Genomic DNA, 18,650 nt, shown 5'->3' on the forward strand with positions numbered 1-18,650 from the left:
TTTCGCGCATGCGCCGTGCCGCGGCCCCGCCCCCCGTTGCTATGCGGATTCGCGGCGCCGCCCCCGGTTGCTATGGAGTTTCGCGCATGCGCCGTGCCGCGGCCCCGACCCCGTTGCTATAGAGATTCGCGCATGCGTCGTGTCGCGTCTCGTTGCTATGGAGCACGGTCCACAGCGAACTGCAGTGCCGACAATTAAACACACGGTGGCAGCAGCGAGCACGGTCCCCAGCGAGCTGCAGTGCCTACAATTAAACACAGGGTGGCAGCAGGGAGCACGGTCCCCAGGGAGCTGCAGTGCCGACAATTAAACACAGGGTGGCAGCAGGGAGCACGGTCCCCAGGGAGCTGCAGTGCTGGCAGTTAAGCACAGGGTGGCAGCAGCGAGCACGGTCCCCATGGAGCTGCAGTGCCGGCAGTTAAGCACAGGGTGGCAGCAGCGAGCACGGTCCCCAGGGAGCTGCAGTGCCGGCAGTTAAGCACAGGGTGGCAGCAGTGAGCGCTGCGCGCATGCGTTGGGTCGCTGTGCGGGGTGCGGAGCTGGCGCATGCGTCCTGCTCTGCCGCCTCGTTACGCATGCGGGGCCGGGGCCGTGCTGAGAGGCCTGCGGGGGGAAGGCTGCGGCGGCAGCGGCGTGGAGCGGCAGCGGGGCCGGGCCGGGCCGGGCCGAGGAGGGCTTTGCAGTGCCGGTGAGTGTCCGTAGCAGTGCCGCAGGGATTGTCCTTAGTGCGTGGTGAGTTTTCTGTGTCGCTCTGAGCGGGGCCCGGCGGAGCTGCTTCCCAGGCCGCTCAGCGTTGCCGCCCCTCGGGAGGGGCTGTGCGGGCCCCTGGAGTGGGTCTGGCAGCGTCCCAAGGGCTGCGGGGCGCATGGAGGCGCCTGTAAGCCTCTGGGTGTCCCCTGTGGGCTCCGATGGTCCCAGAGGAGCTGGGCAGTGTCTCTGGAGCTGTGTGGCCTCTGTGGGCGCCGCAGGATTCGGGCGGGATCTGAGTGGCTCTCGGTGAGCTCTTTAGGGGTCTCTGTGGGGTCCCCACAGTCCGTGGGCTCTGCTGTGCAGTCTCGGGGCTTGGGGAGCTGAGGATTTGGGGCTGTGCCCCTCTGGTGTTCAGTGTCCAAGCCTGGACCTGCCAGCCACTGCCCTGCCGGCCCCTGCAGGTGAGCCGGGGGCGTCTGAAGGGGTTTTGGGAGCGACAAGGGGGTCTGGGGGCTATCGAAAGGCCTTTTGGGGGCATCTGAAGGGGTCTGGGGGCATCAGAATGGGGTTTGTGGGTACCCGAGGGGGCTGTGAGGCCTCTCAGTCTTCCCCTGGGGGCTCCTGGGGGTGTCTGGAGGATCCCAGAGGAGCTGGGGATGCTCTCAGTGAGGTTTGGGGCTCTCTGCAAAGCCCTCACAGTATCTGGGCTCGTCTGTGGAGCTGTGAGGTGTCGAGTTTGGGGTGCCCCAGGGTTTAGGGAGGTCTTGCTCTGTGTTTCAGTGTCCCCTGAGGGCCTGGGACCTGCAGCCATGCCCCCTGCGGGGTGTCAGGGCAGTCTGGGGGTGTGCAGAGGCCTTTGGGGGTGACACAGAGGATCTGGGTGCTTGTGTAGGGAGTCTGGGAGCATCTGGAGGGGTTCTGGGCTCCCCAAAAAGGGTCTGTAAGCCTGTGCAGGGGTCTGTGTACATGTGAGGTGAGTGTGGGGGTATCAAAGTGGGATCTGAGGGCATCTAAAGGGTTCTGGGGTCATACAGAGGTGTCTGGGGGTCTCTGGGGGAAGCCCTTTGGTGCTCCAAGGGTACCTCTGCAGGGTCCTGAAGGAGTTGAGAGGGACCTGGCAAGGTGCTGCTTGCTGCCAGGTGCTGCTGAGGGGCTTGAGTGGCGTCTGAAGGGGCTTTGGAGGCAGCTAAAGGCCATCTGGGGGCTCCTAAGGGGATTCTGAGGGGGCCAAAGGGGATCTGGGGGTATCTAAAATGGGTCTGTGAGTATCAAGAGGTCTTTTGGGGACATGTAAAGTGGTCTGGGGGCATCTAAAGCGGTGGGGCTGGATCTAAAGTGGGTCTGGAGGCATCTAAGGGAGATCTGTGAGTGTGTAGAGGGGTTCTGGGGTCTCTAAAAAGGTCTGGGGCTGTGCTAGAGGCTTCTGGGCTCATCTGCAGTGAGCCTGGGGGCCCTCAAAAGGGTCTGGGGACAGGTAAAATGGGCCTGGGGTCATGCAGCAGGGTTCAGGGGCATCAGAAGGGGCATTGTGGGCATCTAAGTTGGCCTGGGGTCCTCTGGAGGTTGCCTCCCTCTTTCTGTCTCTGTTGTTTGTGCCTGGGTGAGAGTTCTCTGCTGTGTTTGTTCTCTCTTTTTGCAGGGAGCTGAACTGCTTTGCCCCAGCCCAGCTGCAGATCTGCACTCAGCCTCAGCCCCAAGCCCTGGCAGGGTGGGATGCTTTGGTCCCAGGCCGTGGAGCTGTTTGAAATGCAATTGCTGCTTGCAGCTGGTTCAGAAATGGATTTCCTGTGGCTGTGGGGGCAGAAATGTCTCTGTGGTGAGTTGGTGCCAAGTGCCAGCCTTGCTTAAAGCCTTCTCTTAGGCCTTTCAGTGTGCTGATGGTTGCAGAGGAGAAGCTCAGGGTGTGAAGGAGTGAAAACTGAAGGGGGTGTTCAGGTGTGGGGAGAGGCCTCTGCCCTGGAGAGGCTGCTGGGCAGTGCTGCTGCAGCTAAGGTCTCCCTCGGGGAGCTGTTCCCCTCAGGGGCACTCTGGGGGCACTGTGCAGGAGGTGGCAGCCAGAAGGCAGAGCTGCCTGGGCCTCGTTGCTGTGCTGGCCAAAGCAGGTCACTTGTGCAGCTGTGCCACTTGGTGCTCAGGGCTGTGCTTGGGCAGAGAGGCAGCTGTGCCAGCAGCCTGTGCCGCAGTGCAGTTGGTGCCTGTGTCGGGGTGGATTTAACATCCTTTTACTGCTGGGATGTGCTCCTGCTGCTGCCTTTCTGCTGCCCGGCTGGGAGGGGTCCAGAGGGACTGGGAGACACCAGGAGGGGTTGGGAGGAGACTGGGAGGGCATTGGGATGGAGTGGGAAGGGATGCATGAGGGCCTGGGAGGGAATGTGAGTGACTGGGAGGGGAATGGGTAGGGCTGAAGGGGGTTGGGAGGAAATGGAAGAGGACTGGAAGGGACTGGGACTGAGAGAGACTGGGATGGACTGGGGAGGGGCTGGGAGGGGAATGGGATGGAGGAGGAAAGGACAGGAATGGGAATGAAGGCAATTGGGAGGGAACTAGGAGAGGACAGGGCCAGACTGGGAGGGATTGGGATGGATTCAGTGGAAGTGGGAGAGACTGGGATTGGGAGGAGACTGGGAGGGCATTGGGATTGAGTGGGATGGACTGGGATGGACTGGGAAGGGCCTGTGAGGGGATTTGGAGGGACTGATGGGAACTGGGAGTGGAATGGGAGGGACTGGGAAGGGACTTGGAGAGGCTGAGAGAGACTGAGCCAGACTGGGAGGTGTTTGGGAGGCAGTGAGAGGGATTCAGTGGAACTGAGAGTGACTGGGAGGGATTGGGAGGAGAGGGAGGGGTCTGGGAAGGCATCAGGGATGGCCTGAAGGGATTGGGATGGGGAAGGCCTGGGAGGTAGTGGGAGGGGACTGGGAAGGGGCTGGGAGGGGAATTGGAGGGACTGGGAGAGAGTGATAGGGGATTGGGAGTTACTGAGGGGACTGGAAGGAGACTGGGATATACTGGGAGATAGTGGAATGGACAGGGAGGGATTGTGAGGGGCTGGGTGGGACTGGAAGGGGACTGGGAAGGACTGAGAGAGACTGGGCTGGACTGAGAGGGGACTGGACTGGCAATGGGAGGGAGTGGGAAGGCATCTGGAAGGGATCAGAAGGAATTGGAAGAGACTGAGAGGGAATTTGGCATGGGAGGGTATTGGGAAAGGCTCTGGGGGGATTGCAAGAGACTGGGATGGACTGGGATGGACTGGAATGGGACTGAGAGGTGTCAGGGAAGGGAATGGGACTGGGAGGTCCTGGGATGGGACAGGAAGGGGAATGGGAGGGACTGATGGGAACAGGGAGAGGAATGGGATGGACTTGGAGGGACTGGGAAAGGACTTGGAGAGGCTGAGACTGAGCCAGGCTGGGAGGGGTTTGGGAGGCACTGAGAAGAACTGGGAGGGAGTGGGAAGCCTGCAGAGGGACTGGGAGAGAGTGATAGGGGATTGGGAGTTCCTGGAGGGGACTGGAAGGGGAATGGGATATACTGGGAAGTAGAGGAATGGACTGGGAGGGAGCTGGGTGGGACTGATGGGGACTGGGAGGAAATGGGAGGGGACTGGGATGGACTGGAAGGGATTGGGAGAGAGTGTGAGGGGATGTGGAATGAGTTTGGAGAGACTGGGAGGGACTGGAAGGGATTGGGAGAGAGTGAGAGGGGATGTGGAATGAGTTTGGAGAGACTGGGAGGGACTGGAAGGGATTGGGAGAGAGTGTGAGGGGATGTGGAATGAGTTTGGAGAGACTGGGAGGGACTGGAAGGGATTGGGAGAGAGTGTGAGGGGATGTGGAATGAGTTTGGAGAGACTGGGAGGGACTGGAAGGGATTGGGAGAGAGTGGGAGGAATTCAGAGAGACTGGGAGGGACTGGGGTGGAGTGGGAAGGAATAAATGAGTGACTGGGAGGGATTGGGAGAGACTGGGAGGGGATTGCGAGGGACTACTTGGAACTGGAAGAGGAATGGGATGGTCTGGGAGGGACTTGGAGAGACTAAGCCAGACTGGGAGGGGTTTGGGAGACACTGAGAAGGACTAGGAGGGGACCAGGCTAGACTGGGGGGGATTCAGAGGAACTGGGAGGGATTGGGAGGAGACTGGGAGGGAGTGGGATGGAGTGGGAAGGGATTGATGAGGGACTGGGAGTGATTGTGAGTGACTGGGAGAGCCATGGAGGGGAACAGGAGGGGCAGATGGGGAGTGGGATGGGATTGGGAGGGACTGGCGAGGAGTGGGAGGAGACTGAGAGGTAGTGGGAGGGAAGTGGGAAAGGATGAGGGACTGGGAGGCAGTGGGAGGCAGTGGGAAGGCACTGGGAGGGGATTTGGAGGGACTGGGAGACAGTGATGGGGATTGGGAGCTGATGAAGGGGACTGGAAGGGGACTGGGGTATACTGGGAGCCAGTAGGATAGACTGGGAAGGATTGGGAGAGGACTGGGTGGGAGTGATAGAGAACTGGGAGGGACTGGGAGAGACTGGGAGGGGACTGGGATGGACCTGGCAAGAACTAGATTAGGACTGGGAGAGAACTGGGATGGGCCTGGAAGGGACTGGGAAGGACTGGGAATGTGAAAGTACTGGGAAAGGAGTGGAATGGGATTGTGAGGGACTGGGAGGGAGTGGGTGGGATTCAGAGGAACTGGGAGAGAGTTGGATGGACTGGGAAGGGATCTGGGAGAGACTCGAGGGGACTGGGATGGACTGGGAAGGGGACTGAGGTGGCATGGAGAGGTATGGGACTGGGAGGTACTGCGAAGGGACTGAGAGGGCAATGGGATGGACTGGGAGGAACTGAGGTGGAACTGGGAAGGGGGGGGGAAGGCCAGAGAGAGAATGGGAGGGGAATGGGTTGGACCTGGTTAAAGACTGGATTGGGACTGGGAGAGGACTGGGAGGGTATTAGGAGAGGCCTGGAAGGGTCTGAGAAGGACTGGGATGTACTGGGAAAGGCCTGGAATGGGATTGTGAGACTGGGATGGAACTGGGAGGGGATTGGGAGGGAGTGAGTGGGATTCAGAGGAACTGGGAGAGTCTGGGATGGACTGAGAGTGGGCTGGGCTGGGAAGGGATCTGGGAAGGAGTGAGGGGACTGGGAGGGATTGGGAAGGGGACAGAGAGCTGTCAGGGAGGGGAATGGGACTGGGAGGTACTGGGATGGGACAGGGAGGGGAATGGGAGGGACTGATGGGAAGTGGGAGAGGAATGAGATGGCCTGGGAGGGGATCTGGAATGGATTGTGAGAGAGTGGGGGGGGACTGGGAAGGGATTGGGATAGACTGGGAGCTAGGGGGATGGACTGGGAAGGATTGGGAGGGGGCTGGGTGGGAGTGATAGAGGATTGGAAGGAAATGGGAGAGGACTGGAATGGGACTGGGAAGGGACCGGGATGGACCTGGTAAGGACTGGATTTGGACTGGGAGGTACTGGGAGAGGACTGTGAGGGAACTGGGATAGGCCTGGAAGGGACTGAGGAGGACTGAGAGGTGGCAGGGAGGGGACTGGGCCAGGGAGAGGATTGGGGGGAATGGGAAGGGTTTTGGAATGGATTGGGACTGGGAGGGGACTGGGCCAGAGTGGGAGGGGAGTGGAAAGGTAGTGGGAGGGTGTGAAAGGTAGTTGGAGGGCACTGGAAGGGACTAGGAGGGGATTGGGATGGACTGGGAAGGGACTGGTGAGGATTGGATTGGGAGAGGCCTGGAGGGTACTGAGAAGAACTGGGAGGGGACTGGGATGTACTGGGAAAGGAGTGGGATGGGATTGAAAGAGACTGGGGTGGGACTGGGAGGGGGTTGTAGGGAGTGGGTGGGATTCAAAGGAACTGGGAAGGACCGGGAGGAGACTGGGAGTGGGATGGACTGGGAATAGTGGAACTGGGAGGGGACTGTGAGGGATTGGATGGGACTGGGAAGGGGCCTGAGAGGTGGCAGGGAGGGAAGTGGGACTGGGAGGTACTGGGATGGGATAGGGAGGAGATTGTGAGGGACTCATGGGAACTTGTGGAGAAATGGGAGGGAATGGGAAAGGACTGGAAGGGGACTGGGATATACTGGGAGACTGTGGGATGGACTGGGAAGGATTGGGGGAGGGCTGGGTGGGACTGATAGGGGCTTGGGAGGGACTGGGAGAGACTGGGATGGACCTGATGACGACTGGACTGAGACTGGGAGGGACTAGGAGATGACTGTGAGGGAACTGGGAAAGATCTGGAAGGGACTGAAAAGGACAGGGAGGGGAGTGGGATGTCCTGGGAAAGGAGTGGAATTGGATTGTGAGAGACTGGGCTGGGACTGGGAGGGGACTGAGAGAGAGTGGGTGGGACTGGGAACAACTGAGCTGAACTGGGAGGGGACTGGGAAGGGGCCTGAGAGGTGCCAGGGAGGGGAATGGGACTGGGAGGTAGTGGGATGGGGCAGGGAGGGGAATGGGAGAGACTGATGGGAAGTTAGAAAGGAATGGGCTGGGCTTGGAGGGAGTGGGAGGGGATTGGGAGGGAATGTGATGGGGTCTGGAATGGATTATGAGTGACTGGGAGGGCACTGAGCCAGAGTGGGAGGGGATTGGAAGGGATTGGGATGTACTGGGAGCTAGTGGGATGGACTGGGAAGGATTGGGTGAGGCTGGGTGGGACTGGGAGTGGATTGAGAGGAACTGGGAGAGGTTGGGAGGGACTGGAGTTGGACTGAGACTGGGAGGGGACTGAGGTGGACCTGCTAAGGACTGGATTAGGACTGGGAGAAAAATGACAGAGGAGTGGAAGGGACAGAGAAGGTCTGGGAGGGGAGTGGGATGTACTGGGAAATGACTGGAGTGGGATTATGAGAGACTGGGATGGGACTGGGAAGGAGACTGAGAGGTGGCAGTGAGGAGAATGGGTCTGGGAGGGACAGGGATGGTAATGGGAGGAAGTGGTGGGAACTGGTGGAGGAATGGGATGCACTGGGCTGGAGTAGGAGGGCATTGGGAGGGAATGGGAAGGGATCTGGAATGGATTGTGAGTGACTGGGGGGGACTGAGCCAGAGTGGGAGTGGACAGGGAAGATACTGGGAGGGGAATGGGAAGGCAGTGTGAGGGTGTGAAAGGTAGTTGGGGTGGCCTGGAAGGCCCTGGGAGAGTATTGAGAGGGAGTGTGAGGGGACTGGAAGGAGACTGGGATATACTGGGAGCTAGTTGGATGGACTGGGAAGGATTGGGTGGGGCTGTGTGGGACTGATAGGGGATTGGGAGGAGATTGAAAAGGACTGGGAGGGGAGTGGGATGTGTTGGGAAAGGACTGGAATGGGATTGTGAGAGACTGGGAGGGGACCAGGAGGGATTGTGTAGGACTGGAGTGGGATTGTGAGAGACTGGGATGGGACTGGGAGAGGATTGGAGAGAGTGGGTGGAATTGAGAGGAACGGGGAAGGACCAGGAGGAGCCTGAGAGGGCATTGGAATGGACTGGGAGGGAGTGGGATGGTGTGGGAAGGGATCTGAAGGGATCTGGGAAGGAGCAGAAGTGGGAGGGGACTGTGGGGGATTGGGTGGGACTGGGAAGGGGCCTGAGAGGTGGCAGGGAAAGGAATGGGAGGGACAGATGGGAAGAAGAAGAAGAAGGAGGTAGAGTGGGAGGGGATTGGAAAGGAATGGGAAGGGATCTGGAATGGATTGTGAGTGCCTGGGAGGGGACTGGGAAGAGACTGGCAGGGGAGTGGAAAGGTAGTGTGAGGAGGTGAAAGGTAGTTGGGGTGGCCTGGAAGGGACTGGGAAGGCATTGGGAGGGAGTGGGTAGGATTCAGAGGAACTGGGAGAGACTAGGAAAGACTGAGAGGAGACCAGGAGGGCATTGGGATGGACTGGGAAGGGATCTGGGAAAAAGTGAGTGGAACTGTGAGGGGACTGGGCGGGGATTGGGTGGGACTGGGAGGTGCTGGGATGGGACAGGGAGGGGAATGGGAGAGACTGCTGGGAAGTGGGAGAGGAATGAGATGGAGTGGGAGGGAGTGGAAGGGGATTGGGAGGGAAGGGAAAGGGATCTGGAATGAGTTGTGAGTGACTGGAAGGGGACTGGGGACTGGGAGGGGATTAGGAGGGAGTGGGAGGTGACTGGAAGGGGACTGGGATGTACTGGGAGCGAGTGGGATGGACTGGGAAGGATTGGAAGGGGGCTGGGTGAGACTGGGAGGGGATTGGGAGGAAATGGGATCAAACTGGGAGGGACAGAGAGAGACTGGGAGGGGATTGGGAGGGAAGGGGAAGGGATGGGGAGGGGAGTGGGAAGGGGCTGGTAAGGACTGGATTTGGATTGGGAGAGGCCTGGAAAGGACTGAGGAGGACTGGAAGGAGATCAGGAGGGATTGGGTAGGACTGGAATGTGATTGTGAGAGACTGGGAGGGAGTGGGATGGACTGGGAAGGGATCTGGGAAGGAGTGAGTGGGTCTGGGAGGGATTGGGTGAGACTGGGAAGGGGCCTGAGAGGTGTGAGGGAGAGGAATGGGCCTGGGAGGCCCTGGGATGGGACAGGGAGGGGAATGGGAGGGACTGATGGAAGTGGGATGGGATTAGGAGGGACTGGTGAGGCGTGGGAGGAGACTTGGAGGGACTGAGAGGTAGTGGGAGGGAAGTGGGAAAGGATGAGGGATGGAGTGGAGGGACTGGGAGGGACTGGGATGGCCTGGGAGGGGATGTGGAGGGCCTGGGAGAGAGGGATAGGGGCTCGGGAGTTAGTGGAGGGGACTGGAATATAGTGGGAGATAGTGGGATGGAGTGGGAGAGATTTGGAATGGATCTGGAATGGATTGTGAGTGAGTGGAATGGCAATGGAAAGGGACTAGGAGGGAGTGGGAGGGAACTGGGATGGAGCTGGAAAGGACTGGATTGGGACTGGGAGAGGACTGAAAAGGACTGGGAGGGCTGTGGGATGTAGTGGGAAAGGAGTGTAATGGGATAGTGAGGGACTGGGAAGGGATTGGGAGTGAGTGGGTGGGATTCAGAGGAATGGGGATGGAGTGGGATGGAGTAGGATGGGCTGGGAAGGGATCTGGGAAGGATTGAGCTGAATTGGAAGAGGACTGGGAAGGGGCCTGAGAGGTGTCAGGGAGGGGAATTGAATGTGACTGTGTGGGGATTGGGAGAGACTGGGATAGACTGGGAGGGATTGGGAGGAGACTGGGAGGGCATTGGGACAGACTGGGAGGGAATGGGATGGAGTAGGAAGGGATCAGGGATGGAGTGGAGGGACTGGGAGGGGATGTGGAGGGAGAGAGGGATAGGGGCTTGGGAGTTAGTGGAGGGGACTGGGATATACTGGAAGATGGTGGAATTGAGTGGGAGAGGATTGGGAGGGAATGGAGAGGGATCTGGAATGGATTGTGAGTGACTGGGAGAGGACTGGAATGGCACTAGGGACTGGGAGAGACTGGTAGGGGACTGGGATGGAGCTGGAAAGGACTGGATTGGGACTGGGAGGGAAATGGGAGAGGATTGGAAGGGACAGGGAGGGGAGTGGGATGTACTGGGAAAGGAGAGGAATGGGATTGTGAGTGACTGGGAGGGGACAGGGGACTGGGAGGGACTTGGGAGGTGACTGTAAGGGGACTGGGATGTACTGGGAGCTAGTGGGATGGACTGGGAAGGATTGGGTGAGGCCGGGTGGGACTGGGAGTGGATTGAGAGGAAATGGGAGAGGACTGGGACTGGAATGGGACTGGGATGGACCTGGTAAGTACTGGATTAGGACTCGGGGTGCAGTGGGAGAGGACTGGAAGGGACAGAGAAGGACTGGGAGGGGAGTGGGATGTACTGGGAAAGGAGTGGAATTGGATTATGAGAGACTGGGAGGGGAGTGAGAGAGAGTGGTTGGGACTGGGAAGGAGACTGAGAGGTGACAGAGAGGGGAATGGGACAGGGAGGGTAATGGGAGGGACTGTTGGGAACTGGGAGAGGAATGGGATGCACTGGGCTGGAGTAGGAGGGCATTGGGAGGAAATGGGAAGGGATCTGGAATGGATTGTGAGTGACTGGAGGGGACTGGGCCAGAGTGGGAGCAGACTGGGAGGGGAATGGGAAGGTAGTTGGAGGGACCTGGAAGGGACTTGGAGGGGACTGAGAGGGAGTGGGAGGTGACTGGAAGGAGACTGGGATATTCTGGGAGCTAGTGGGATGGACTGGGAAGGATTGGGAGGGAGCTGGGTGGGAGTGATAGAGGACTGGGAGGAAATGGGAGGGGACTGGAGTTGGACTGGGAAGGGACCGGGAGGGACTGAGAGAGACTGGGAGGGGACTGGGATGGACCTGTAAGGACTGGATTGGGACTGGGAGAGGAGTGCGAGGGAACTGGGAGAGGCCTGGAAGGGGCTGGGGAGGACTGGGAGTGGGAAGGAGTGGGATGGACTGGGGAGGGATCTATGAATGACTCAAGTGACTGGGAAGGATTGGGTGAGGCTGGGAAGGTGCCTGAGAGGTGGCAGGGAGGGGAATGGGACTGGGAGGTCCTAGAATGGGACTGGGAAGAGAATGGGAGGGATTGATGGAAGTGGGATGGGATTGGGAGAGAATGGGAAGGGATCTGGAATGGTTTGTGAGTGGGAGGGGACTGGGAGGCAATCGGAGAGGAGTGGGAGTGAGATGTAGTGGGAAAGGAGTGGAATGAGGTTGTGAGAGACAGGGATGGGACTGGGAGGGATTTGGGAGGGAGTGGGTGGGATTCAGAGGAACTGTGGGAGACTGGGAAGGACTGGGAGGGCATTGGGATGGAGTGGCAGGGAGTGGGATGGACTGGGAAGGATTAAGCGGAACTGGGGAGGGGACTGGGAGGGATTGGGTGGGACTGGGCAGGGGCCTGAGAGGTGTCAGGGAGGGGAATGGGCCTGGAAGGTGCTGGGATGGGACAGGGAGGGGAATGGGATTGACTGAGATGGAGTGGGAGGGGACTTGGAGGGAATGGGAAGGGATCTGGAATGGATTGTGGGTGACTGGGAGGGGACTGGGCTGGACTGGGAGGGGACTTAGAAGGGACTGGGAAGGGAATGAAAAGGAACTGGGAGGATCTGAAAGGTAGTTGGAAGGGACTGGAAGGGACAGAGAGAGACTGAAAGGAGACTGGGATGGACCTGGTAAGGACTGGGTTGGGACTGGGTGAGGACTGGGTTGTACTGGGAAAGGACTGGAATGGGAGGACTTGGAAGGGGCCTGGATGGGAACTGAAAGTGCTCCTAGGAAGAACTGTGACAGACTGGGAGGGACTGGGAGGTGGTCTGGAAGAGACTGGAGCAGGATTGGGCAGGGACTGGGATGGGATTAGAGAGGGGCTGGGAGAGGTCTGGGAGGGAACTGGAAGGCACTGCAGAGGAATTGGGAGGGACTGGGAGGGGGCTTGATGGGACTGGGAATCTTACCTGGAGGCGCTGGGAGCTGCTCTGGGGGCGCTGGGAGCCTCCTCTGTGCCCCTGCCGTTTGGTCTCCCTCCCCCCTCCCTCCCTCCCTCCCGGCGCTGACAGAGCAGGAGGGCCAGAGCCACGCTCTGATTGGCCAGTGGGGCTCGGGCAGCAGCGCTCCCATTGGCTGCGCTGGGCCAGCCCCCCAGTTTGGGAACAGTGCGTCCCAGTTCGGGACCAGTCCCCCCCAGTTTAGGAACAGTGCGTCCCTGTTCGGGACCAGCCCCCCCAGTTTGGGAGCAGTGCGTCCCAGTTCGGGACCAGCCCCCCCAGTTTGGGAGCAGTGCGTCCCAGTTCGGGACCAGCCCCCCCAGTTTGGGAACAGTGCGTCCCAGTTCGGGACCAGCCCCCCCCAGTTTGGGAACAGTGCGTCCCAGTTTGGGACCCGCCCCCCCAGTTTTGTTCCAGTGCATCCCTAGTTTGGGACCAGTCCCCCCACCTTGGGAACAGTGTGTCCCAGTTCGGGACCAGTCCCCCCTAGTTTTGTTCCAGTGCGTCCCAGTTTGGGACCAGTCCCCCCAGTTTGGGACCAGTCCCTCCCAGTTTGGGAACAGTGCATCCCAGTTCGGGACCAGTCCCCCCAGTTTGGGAGCAGTGCGTCCCAGTTTGGGACCAGTCCCCCCTAGTTTTGTTCCAGTGTGTCCCACTTTGGGACAAGTCCCCCCAGTTTGGGACCAGTCCCTCCCAGTTTGGGAACAGTGTGTCCCTGTTCGGGCCCAGCCCCTCCCAGTTTGGGAACAGTGTGTCCCAGTTCGGGACCAGCCACCCCCCAGTTTTGTTCCAGTGTGTCCCAGTTTGGGACCAGTCCCCCCAGTTTGGGACCAGTCCCCCCAGTTTGGGACCAGTCCCCCCAGTTTGGGAACAGTGCATCCCAGTTTGGGACCAGTCCCCCCCAGTTCAGGAACAGTGCATCCCAGTTTGGGACCAGTCCCCCCCAGTTTGGGAACAGTGCATCCCAGTTCGGGACCAGTCCCCCACAGTTTGGGACCAGACCCCCCCAGTCTGCGACCACTCCCCTGCAGTTTGGGTTGAGTGTGTCCCAGTTTGGGCCCAGTTTGCCCCAGTTGGGGTCCAGTTCCCTCCCAGTCCCTTCCATTCCCCTCCCACTTCTGTTCCAGTCCCTCCCACTCCCCATCCAGTTCTTCCCAGTCCCCTCCAGTCCCTCCCAGTCTTTGCCGGTTCCCTCCCACACCCTCCCAGTTTCCTCGCAGTTCCTGCCCAGTCCCATCCCAGTGCTTCCCAAATCCATCCAGTACCTCCAACACACCTTCATGTCCCCTCCCAGTCTGTCCCAGTCCCTACCACTTCTGTTCCAGTCCCCAGCCCTCCCCTCCCAGTCCCTCCAAATCCCTTTCCAGTACCTCCCAGTTCCCTCCCAACTCGCTCCCAGTCCCTAACAGTTCTCTCCTACTCCCTCCCAATGCCTCCCACTTCCTTCCCAGTCCCCCGCCCAGTCCCCTCCCATTTCCATCCCACAACTTCCCAGGCCCTCCAAATTCTATCCCAATCCTTCTCATTTCCCTCCCAGCCCCTCCCAGGGAGCCTGACTGGGAGGAACTGGGAGGGACTGGGATGGAACTGGGTGTGACGGGCAGGGATGGGGCACAGGGTGCAGCCTGTGAGGGATTGTCAGGGACTGGGAGGGAACTGGTTGTGACTGTGTGGGGATTGGGAGAGACTGGGAGGGATTGGGAGGAGGCTGGGAGGGCATTGGGACGGACTGGGAGGGAATGGGATGGAGCGGGAAGGGATCAGGGATGGAGTGGAGGGATTGGGAGGGACTGGGATGGCCTGGGAGGGGATGTGGAGGGAGAGAGGGATAGGGGCTTGGGAGTTAGTGGAGGGGACTGGGATATACTGGGAGGTAGTGGAATAGATTGGGAATGGATTGGGAGGGAATGGAGAGGGATCTGGAATGGATTGTGAGTGACTGGGAGAGGACTGGGGACAGGGAGGGGATTAGTAGGGAGTGGGAGGTGACTGGTAGCACTAGGGACTGGGAGAGACTGAGAGGGGACTTGGATGGACCTGGAAAGGACTGGATTGGGACTGGGAGGGAAATGGGAGTGGATTGGAAGGGACTGAAAAGGACTGGGTGTGGAGTGGGATGTACTGGGAAAGGAGTGGAATGGGATTGTGAGAGAGTGGGATGGGACTGGGAGGGAGTGGGTGGGATTCAGAGGCACGGGGAAGGAGTGGGAGGGAGTGAGATGGACTGGGAAGGGATCTGGGAAGGAGTGAGCTGAACTGGGAGAGGACTGGGAAGGGGCCTGAGAGGTGTCAGGGAGGGGAATGGGACTGGGAGTTGCTGGGATGGGACAGGGAGGGGAATGGGAGGGACTGCTGGGAAGTGGGAGAGGAATGAGATGGAATGGGAGGGAGTGGAAGGGGATGGGGAGGGAAGGGAAAGGGATCTGGAATGAATTGTGAGTGACTGGGAGGGGACTGGGGACTGGAAGGGGATTAGGAGGGAGTGGGAGGTGACTGGAAGGGGACTGGGATATTGTGGGAGCTAGTGGGATGGACTGGGAAGGATTGGGATGGGGCTGGGTGGGAGTGATAGAGGACTGGGACGGGACTGGAGTTGGACTGGGACGGGACCGGGAGGGACTGAGAGAGACTGGGAGGGGACTGAGATGGATCTGATAAGGACTGGATTGGGACTGGGAGAGGACTGTGAGGGAACTGGGAGAGGACAGGAAGGGACTGGGAGGGGGAGTGGGAGGGATTGAGAGGAACTGGGAAGGACTTGGAGGAGACTGGGAGGGCATTGGGATGGAGTGGGAGTGGGATGGAGTGGGAAGGGGCCTGAGAGGTGTCAGGGAGGAGTGACCTGGGAGGGCATTGGGAGGGAATGGGAAGGGATCTGGAATGGATTGTGAGTGACTGGGAGGGGCCTGGGAAGGTAGTGGGAGGGTGTGAAAGGTCTTTGGGGTGGCCTGGAAGGCATTTGGAGGGGACTGGGATGTACTGGGAGCGAGTGGGATGGACTGGGAAGGATTGGAAGGGGGCTGGGTGAGACTGGGAGGGGATTGGGAGGAAATGGGATCAGACTGGGAGGGACAGAGAGAGACTGGGAGGGGATTGGGAGGGAAGGGGAAGGGATGGGAAGGGGAGTGGGAAGGGGCTGGTAAGGACTGGATTTGGATTGGGAGAGGCCTGAGGAAGACTGGAAGGAGACCAGGAGGGATTGGGTAGGACTGGAATGGGATTGTGAGAGACTGGGAAGGGATTGGGAGTGAGTGGGTGGGATTCAGAGGAACGGGGAGGGAGTGGGAAGGGATCTGGGAAGGACTGAGCTGAACTGGGAGAGGACTGGGAAGGGGCCTGAGAGGTGTCAGGGAGGGGAATTGGACTGGGAGGTGCTGGGATGGGACAGGGAGGGGATTTGGAAAGGATTGTGAGTGACTGGGTGGGGACTGGGCTGGTTGGGGGAGTGTGTGAAAGGTGGTTGGAGTGGCGTGGGAGGGGCCTGGGATATACTGGGAGCCAGTGGGATGGTCTGGGAAGGATTGGGAGGGGGCTGGGTGGGACTGATAGAGGACTGGGAGGAAATGGGAGAGGACTGTGAGGGACTGGAGTTGGACTGGGAAAGGACTCATCCCAGTCCCCTCCCAGTCCTCAGTCCCTCGCAGTCCTGCCCCATTCCTTCCCAGTCCTCTCCCAGACCGTCCCAGTCCCAATCCAGTCCTTCCCAGTGTCTCCCAGTATGCCCCAGTCCCCTTCCAGACTAGGGTGATTGTGAGTGAGTGGGAGAGGCAGGGAGGGGAATGGGAGGGAGAGCTGGGAAGTGGGATGGGATTGGGAGGGACTGGGGAGGAGTGGGAGGAGACTGAGAGGGAAGTGGGAAAGGATGAGGGATGGAGTGGAGGGATTGTGAGGGACTGGGATGGCCTGGGAGGGGATGTGGAGGGCCTGGGAGAGAGGGAGAGGGGCATGGGAGTTAGTGGAGGGGACTGGGATATACTGGGAGATAGTGGAATGGAGTGGGAGTGGATTGGGAGGGAATGGAGAGGGATCTGGAATGGATTGTGTGTGACTGGGAGAGGACTGGGGACAGGGAGGGGATTAGGAGGGAGTGGGAGGTGACTGGTAGGGGCCTGGGATGGACCTGGAAAGATTGGATTGGGACTGGGAGAGGACTGGGAGGGAAATGGGAGAGGATTGGAAGGGACTGAAAAGAACTGGGTGCGGAGTGGGATGTACTGGGAAAGGAGTGGAATGGGATTGTGAGAGAGTGGGATGGGACTGGGAGGGCTTTGGGAGGGAGTGGGTGGGATTCAGAGGCACGGGGAAGGAATGGGATGAGGGGGAGGGAGTGAGATGGATTGGGAAGGGATCTGGGAAGGACTGAGCTGAACTGGGAGAGGTCTGGGAAGGAGCCTGAGAGGTGTCAGGGAGGGGAATGGGACTGGGAGTTGCTGGGATGGGACAGGGAGGGGAATGGGAGGGACTGCTGGGAAGTGGGAGAGGAATGAAATGGAATGGGAGGGAGTGGAAGGGGATTGGGAGGGAAGGGAAAGGGATCTGGAATGAATTGTGAGTGACTGGGAGGGGACTGGGGACAGGGAGGGGATTAGAAGGGAGTGGGAGGTGACTGGAAGGGGACTGGGATATTGTGGGAGCTAGTGGGATGGACTGGGAAGGATTGGGATGGGGCTGGGTGGGAGTGATAGAGGACTGGGACAGGACTGGAGTTGGACTGGGAAGGGACTGGGCGGGACTGAGAGAGACTGGGAGGGGACTGAGATGGACCTGGTAAGTACTGGACTGGGAGAGGACTGTGAGGGAACTGGGAGAGGCCAGGAAGGGACTGGGAGGGATTGAGAGGAACTGGGAAGGACTTGGAGGAGACTGGGAGGGCATTGGGATGGAGTGGGAAGGGGCCTGAGCGGTGTCAGGGAGGAGAGTGGCCTGGGAGGGCATTGAGAGGGAATGGGAAGGGATCTGGAATGAATTGTGAGTGACTGGGAGGGGACTGGGAAGGTGGTGGGAGGGTGTGAAAGGTCTTTGGGGTGGCCTGGGAGGGGACTGGGATGTACTGGGAGTGAGTGGGATGGACTGGGAAGGATTGGAAGGGTGCTGGGTGAGACTGGGAGGGGATTGGGAGGGATGGGAAGGGGAGTGGGAAGGGGCTGGTAAGGACTGGATTTGGATTGGGAGAGGCCTGGAAAGGACTGAGGAGAACTGGAAGGAGACCAGGAGGGATTGGGTAGGACTGGAATGGGATTGTGAGAGACTGGGAGGGGATTGGGAGGGGGTGGGATGGACTGGGAAGGGATCTGGGAAGGAGTGAGTGGGTCTGGGAGGGATTGGGTGAGACTGGGAAGGGGCCTGAGAGGTGTCAGGGAGGGGAATTGGACTGGGAGGTGCTGGGATGGGACAGGGAGGGGATTTGGAAAGGATTGTGAGTGACTGGGAGGGGACTGGGCAGGTAGGGGGAGTGTGTGAAAGGTGGTTGGAGTGGCGTGGGAGGGGCCTGGGATATACTGGGAGCCAGTGGGATGGTCTGGGAAGGATTGGGAGGGGGCTGGGTGGGACTGATAGAGGACTGGGAGGAAATGGGAGAGGACTGTGAGGGACTGGAGTTGGACTGGGAAAGGACTCATCCCAGTCCCCTCCCAGTCCTCAGTCCCTCGCAGTCCTGTCCCATTCCTTCCCAGTCCTCTCCCAGACCGTCCCAGTCCCAATCCAGTCCTTCCCAGTGTCTTCCCAGTATGCCCCAGTCCCCTTCCAGACTAGGGTGATTGTGAGTGAGTGGGAGAGGCAGGGAGGGGAATGGGAGGGAGAGCTGGGAAGTGGGATGGGATTGGGAGGGACTGGGGAGGAGTGGGAGGAGACTGAGAGGGAAGTGGGAAAGGATGAGGGATGGAGTGGAGGGATTGTGAGGGACTGGGATGGCCTGGGAGGGGATGTGGAGGGCCTGGGAGAGAGGGAGAGGGGCATGGGAGTTAGTGGAGGGGACTGGGATATACTGGGAGATAGTGGAATAGATTGGGAGTGGATTGGGAGGGAATGGAGAGGGATCTGGAATGGATTGTGTGTGACTGGGAGAGGACTGGGGACAGGGAGGGGATTAGGAGGGAGTGGGAGGTGACTGGTAGGGGACTGGGATGGACCTGGAAAGATTGGATTGGGACTGGGAGAGGACTGGGAGGGAAATGGGAGAGCATTGGAAGGGACTGAAAAGAACTGGGTGCGGAGTGGGATGTACTGGGAAAGGAGTGGAATGGGATTGTGAGAGAGTGGGATGGGACTGGGAGGGGTTTGGGAGGGAGTGGGTGGGATTCAGAGGCACGGGGAAGGAGTGGGATGAGGGGGAGGGAGTGAGATGGACTGGGAAGGGATCTGGGAAGGACTGAGCTGAACTGGGAGAGGACTTGGAGGGGGGCCTGAGAGGTGTCAGGGAGGGGAATGGGACTGGGAGTTGCTGGGATGGGACAGGGAGGGGAATGGGAGGGACTGCTGGGAAGTGGGAGAGGAATGAGATGGAATGGGAGGGA

General features: G+C 59.7%; 1 protein-coding gene across 10 annotated transcripts in view; it reads left to right on the forward strand.

Moving 5' to 3' along the window:
* The first annotated feature begins 363 nt into the window (after nt 1-363).
* LOC135173892 (protein disulfide-isomerase TMX3-like) overlaps nt 364-18,650 on the forward strand; it is a 54,297-nt gene continuing 36,010 nt past the window's right edge. For 2 of the 10 annotated variants that reach the window (XR_010301513.1, XR_010301514.1), the window contains exon 1: nt 372-688. The gene's annotated coding sequence lies outside the window, so the exon portion shown is untranslated. The other 8 variants (XR_010301524.1, XR_010301523.1, XR_010301522.1 and 5 more) reach the window with 8 other exon arrangements.

This window comes from Pogoniulus pusillus, unplaced genomic scaffold, assembly GCF_015220805.1.
Source record: "Pogoniulus pusillus isolate bPogPus1 unplaced genomic scaffold, bPogPus1.pri scaffold_117_arrow_ctg1, whole genome shotgun sequence".
NCBI lineage: Eukaryota > Metazoa > Chordata > Aves > Piciformes > Lybiidae > Pogoniulus > Pogoniulus pusillus.